Source organism: Columba livia, chromosome 4, assembly GCF_036013475.1.
Source record: "Columba livia isolate bColLiv1 breed racing homer chromosome 4, bColLiv1.pat.W.v2, whole genome shotgun sequence".
Taxonomy (NCBI): Eukaryota; Metazoa; Chordata; class Aves; order Columbiformes; family Columbidae; genus Columba; species Columba livia.
The window spans coordinates 50058908-50064915 of record NC_088605.1 but is presented as its reverse complement, the minus strand read 5'-3'; the positions used below and the strand labels follow the sequence as shown (position 1 = coordinate 50064915).

Here is a 6008-nt window from a genome sequence, read left to right as displayed (position 1 = left end):
ATGCTTGAACAAGTAGAAGTTTATCAGGGCACAAAGTGTAGCAAGGGCAGACTTTTTAGCAGGGCCTGTTGAGGTACAACAGGGGGTGGTGGTTTTAAACCAAAAGAGGGGAGATTCAGGCCAGACACAAGGAAGAAATTGTTTACACTGAGGGTGGTGAAACACCAGCCCAGGTTGCTCAGAGAGGTGATGGATGCCCCATCCCTGGAGACATCCCAGGCCAGGCTGGATGGCGCTCTGAGCAACCTGATCTGGGTGAAGATGTTCTGCTCACGGCAGGGGCTTGGACTAGATGAGCTTGGTAGGTCCCTTCTGTGATTCTGTCAAGACAGGAGGAGCTGTTCGCCTCTGACATCTGTTCCTGTGTAATCAAAAGCAGAACTGGGGCTCAGCATCCCGGCAGCTGCTCCACAACATCCTCATGGCCCAAAACAGCTTCTCTAGCAAACCTCAAATCCTTAGTACAAAGGAGTCATTGAAGAGCAAACCATTTTAATCTGTGGGATAGAAAGAGGTTCTGTAGCTGGGCTGACAATTCTTGCTCTTTAGTATTGATTGGATGGTCATTTGTTATAATGATGGCTTAAGGAGTCAAGCAAATGCTATGAATACTGCAATTTTGATTTATGAATGTGGAAACCTCTTTGTCTGCATGCTGCTGAAGAATGCAAAGCTTTGCATCCTTTCTTCCCCAAACAGAGAGTTGTCCAGGTCGATTTTTTTGAGGATATTTTTCCATTTGCTTTTTGTGGTGTAAAAATTGACTATTTCACAGACCGATGGCAGATTTGTGAGGGCTGATGATACAGTGCCAAATGTCTACCCCAGATCTCCACCTTCAGTGCTAGGGAAGGTAATGACTGTGTAGTCTGTAGCCCAGGATAACTCAGCAGGCTTGCTAACTTACCATGTCAACGGGGAATGTTTATCCTGCACACGCGGGATCAGTTTTACCTCAAGCAGTCTGGCACAGGAGAGCTGATAAATTCACAGCATGTATTCAAACACTGCTCTCAGCAAAACAATTCCACTTTTATTCTGGGAATGCTCGGATGTGGCTGAAGAAATCTCCACAGAGCGGCAGTGGAGACAGGGCCGCGAAGTACCCGTTAAAGAGAAATCATAGCTGAATCACACATGATCCTTCAGCCACACCAATATTAATATCGAGGCCTTGCTCATGGCATGGGGAAAGCAGTGTTCAGTACACAGGCAAAATTAATGTGGCTGTAACATGGACGAAGTCTGGGCAATAATATCAATAACGACTATCTCTGATAAAAGCAGGCAGTACAAACACAAGTAAGCAAAAGAGCACAATGTCACTCGGACCAGCTTCAAAAATAGTCTAAGAAAGATGCAAAGACCTACGTAATGTAAGGAAGGTTAAAGCATCATTTTACTTTGCCAAATCAAGAAAATTACACCCCAAAATTGAATGTACATCTTTAATTGATGCAATTGAGGGAGATAGTGAAGATAATACAAGTACATAACGGCTGTGGTGGGAGCATCAGAGCTTAATTGCAGTGTACTCAGTGTACTTTTTTTTTGCCACGATGTGTCATTACACCACCTCTCTTATTCTGGAACAAATATGCTCATTTGACTGGAAGCAGGTAGATTCCCGTTCCTGTGTTTCATGCCAAAGCCTGCATGCCATCTCACATCACTGTGTCAAGGAGCTGCAGTTGTGGACAGCTGTGGCCCCCCAAATTATTAATTTGCTCAGTTTGTTAACTGGTCCAGGGAGATCTATGAGGGGAGGTCCAGCAAGGAGGCATAATATTTCTTCCTCAAATGCAAGTCCCTTGTGTATAACAGAACTACCTTAGCTGAGTTGAGATGCCTGATGCCAGACCTCCTCAGTGAAGGAGGAAGCCGATTTTTTGCCCTTTCATCATTAAAACACTTCATCTATCATTTTTATCATGTGTAAAATGAAGACAACACCTGTCTTCTTCCCAACAGCGTCATTACACCCAGCTCACTAGTTTCCTCTAAGAGATTCCCCAGATTAAACTAGAAATGTAGAAATTCATTACTACAGGGTGTTTCAAAAAGATGGACCCAATTTGAAGTCACTTTATCTCTGCAACCGTGAACTGCTCATGAATAAGGGAGCATAGAGCATTTATAAAAAGATTGCTTGGTAACTCATTAAACCATTAATAAATTTTTGTGTGCTTGTAACATGTTACCATTGTGAAATATGCTGGTTTGAAATTGGATCCATCTTTGAAATTGAGTCCATCTTTTTGAAACACCCTGTATTATTTCACCACTATTAAGAAATTACAGACAGTGATAAGACATATTAAAGAAGTAAGGGAGAGGTAATATACTTTTCTCTGGCTTCTTTTTTACCTGTGCTGTATGTTTTATAACTGCTTCTGTTTCTGCTAGACACACAGTGGTATGCCTGCCACTGCTGTACTCAGATGCCTTACACCACTAGTGAAGAGATATGGTTGAAAATACCTTGATTCTTGCCATATTTTCCAATGGAAATTTTTCCCCTCTTTCATAGCAGCTTTCCAAAGATTGCTTTTGATCCTGTTAGGGGAAATAAGAAAGAAAAAGGGAAAAGAAGAAAGCTGACATTCCTCCGTTTTATGTTTTTTTAAGATAATTTTTAGGTTTTGGATAAAAAAGTTAAAATACTCCTGAAAAACTTCTCTTAAGCAGGCTTTTTAAGCAAAAAAAAAGCAGCAGACAAAAAAGTTTAACCTGCTTTGCTGACCACATATGTGGTACTACTAAAATCAGCAGCACGTGTTTGTAATGCTGCTTGCTGTTTTTCATTCAATCTATACCTGTATTGCAAATTGTCTCTGTGGATCAATGGTGAATCTTTCTAAACTTTTTGCATTTAAAATTACAAGAGAAAGGTAAGGGACTGGGAAGCTTCAAGATGCCTACTTCAGCCATTCCCAGAAAGAAATGCCAGTAAAATAAGGATTTCCAGCAGCATACAGGTGTGAATAAACAGAAGCAACCCATTTCCATGGAAACAGCTCATCTAAAACCCAGACAAAGGAAGCATGGTGAGTGACTACCTGTCTATGTGTCATCTTTAGTGTGAAGTTGGTGAGGTGAAGCATCCCCTGACGAGTCAGTGAGGTGAAGCATTGCAAGCTCTGGCACATGGCCTGGCTATGCTGAGACGGGCTGATATTTCCATCCCGCTGTCCTAGGCCCATGGAGAGTTGGAATTAATTTGCTGTTGCAAAAGGGTTTGTGGCACTAGCAGTGTGTCCTTTGTGATTTGGGACAGGGCAGCATGCTCAAAAGGCATATTAATCACTGCAAAACAGCTGGGTGCTTTGCCTTGACGATTTTATACAACGGACAGGGAAAGATGCAACTGTAATCGCAGCTGGAAAGTTACGGGCACCCAGAGTGAAGATCACTAGAGCATTTAAATTATATCTTTCCTGTATTGGCATTTCTTGTTATTTTCCCCCAAACTGAACTTTTCTGGAAAGCTATGCATACACAATTCAAACTGCAAACATGAATTCCTGCTGTGTTTGAGGGAGAAAGAATGCACTGTTCCTGGTGCTTAAAATAATCTTGAATTTTTGAGGGGTTTTATAGACAGTTTACAAGAGCTGGGTACCAGCAGATCCCACTTGGCAAGGGAGGCAGGCTTCCCTGAGAAACCCCGATGAAAATGAGCTCAGATTTGGCTTCTTTTTTTTTTTTTTTTTAATATAACAAAAGCATTCATAGTGAATATAAGATGTTCTCTGCATGCATGAGCAGCTAACTGACAGGCAGGCTGAATGTTCACATCTTCTGAGGTACATGCTGAACGAGCCATATTCTTCCTTTAGTCACTGCTTAATAAAAAGCACATAAAAAGCCACATTGCTCCACTCGGACTCCTGCAATGATTGAAAAATGAGGTTAAGCAAGCATGGGGGAAGCACTGTGGTGATTTAGAAGTTGCTACAGACCCAGAAATCTCAGAAGGCCCTGCTGTTTTTCTCTCCACATCTGCTAAATGCAAACCTGCTGTCACCCCATAGTAAGGCAGCAGGAGGTGAGAATCTTCCTCCTCTTTAAAAGCAGAAAATACCAGGAATGCCCAAAATCTGGCCTTGAGTTCACAGATTGCAGTATTCAAGCATGAACACAATCTCTATCTGGATTCTCCCTGTGGATTACCGAGATGGCCAAGTTTAGGGGCCTACTGAAGCTTGCCATGGCCTTTGTGCCTGAAATATTTTTTTTTTCCAGTTCTGTGCTGGGAATACTAGTATATGACTTAATATTTGTGAGATTAAATCTGGATTGCTGTGTTCGTGATGACGTTATTTGTCAAGACATACTATTTAAGGAGAGGCAGGTGCTCATAACTGCTTCTCCCATCATGGAGTTCAGCAGCCAAATTCAGTACTGTTGGAGGTCATTTCCCAGTTTGGCCTAGGCTTTCACACACATCCTGACCAAACAAGCTGCAATGGAAATTAAGTACTAAATGATAGCACACTTACTATGCTTTGTTTTCATGGATTTCCAAGAACTTTCCATAAACAGGTGACCGTTGTCTCCATTTGACTGAGAATGTAGCTCTGGGGCACTTGGAGACTGAGTGGGGAATCCAAAGCATTAGCGGCTATTATTACTATTTGTTTTCATATTGTATCATTGTCAATGGAGACTCATTCCTGGATCAGTTCCCTAGTCACCGCACAGTTACAAAACTAAATGACAGCTCATGCACAAATGAGCTCATAACCCAAGTAAGGACATGTTTTAACAGCGAATATATTCAGAAAAGCCTTCTGTCTTTTCTGGTGTAGCCAAGAAATAAGGCTTTTTTTCCCTCAGTCAAAGGCCTGGCAGAAGTCACCCTTCATTTGGACACATCCGTAACAAACAGCTCTCCCTGAGGCTGACCACGGACTGTACAGCAAAAAACTGAATCTGACTGCTACACTGAAGGCTATTAATATTTCAGGGTGCGGGAGAGCAGAGGCAGAGCATCAAATCCAAAGTTAGCAAAAGCAAGTCCTGCACCTGGGGAGGAACAACCCCCTTCACCAGTGCAAGTTGGGGTCGACTTGCTGGAAAGCAGCTTTGCAGAGAAGGACCTGGGAGTCCTGGTGGACAGCATGTTGCTCATGAGACCGTAACATGGCCTTGTGGCCAAGAAGCCAATGGTACCTGGGGTGCATGAGGAAGAGCATGGCCAACAGGTCGAGGGAGGTTGTCTTCCCCCTTTGCTCTGGTGAGGCCCTATCTGAAGTATCTGTGTCTAGTTCTGGGCTCCCCAGTTTAAGAAGGACAAGGAATTACTGGAGAGAGTCCAGCGGAGGGACACAAAGATGCTGAAGGGTCTGGAGCATCTTTCTGATGAGGAAAGGCTGAGAGACCTGGGTCTGTTCAGCCTGGAGAAAAGAAGGCTGAGAGGGGACCTTATTTATGCTGATAAATATCTCCAGGGAGGGTGTCAGGAGGATGAGACCAGATCTCCAGAGGTCCCTTCCAACCCCAGCCACTCTGTGATTCTGTGTTTTGCTCACCTCTGCTTTCACCTGTCCAAGCATGACCAGGACAGGGCAGGGAAAAGCAAAAGGAATGTTACCTACAGTGCCTGCCATCAGCACTGTATTGTCTTGCTAGAAATTCTCAGTGAAGCTCTTAATATGACTAGATAAACATGTAAGTGCAGACAGAGTGATATTTCAAAGTGTATGCACAATGTGCCAAAAAAGAGAGACAAGAAAGAAATCACAGGTGGTCTTGAAATTACAGTGTGTGTGCTGGTGGGAGCCTTTAAATTCCTGTGTAAAATACTTGACACCCTGAACAAAATTGTGCCTAAAAATAGGTCCATAAAAGATATGTGATGGCACTGCTCTATGTGAGCTCATGTGCATTTGACAGACATGAGAATCACCAGGAAAGCTATAGATTTCATGCAAGATGCTCACACTTGTTCAGATTTTGTGACTGATCCAAGTTCAGTTCTTACCCCAGAAGAAAAAACATTGACA

General features: G+C 42.9%; 1 long non-coding RNA gene across 1 annotated transcript in view; it reads left to right on the top strand.

The window, feature by feature from the left end:
• Window positions 1-257: 257 nt before the first annotated feature.
• LOC135579370 (uncharacterized) overlaps window positions 258-6008 on the top strand; it is a 55598-nt gene continuing 49847 nt past the window's right edge. The window contains exon 1 of the long non-coding RNA XR_010472328.1: window positions 258-3047. This is a non-coding gene — a long non-coding RNA (uncharacterized LOC135579370). The remainder of the gene's footprint in view (window positions 3048-6008) is intronic.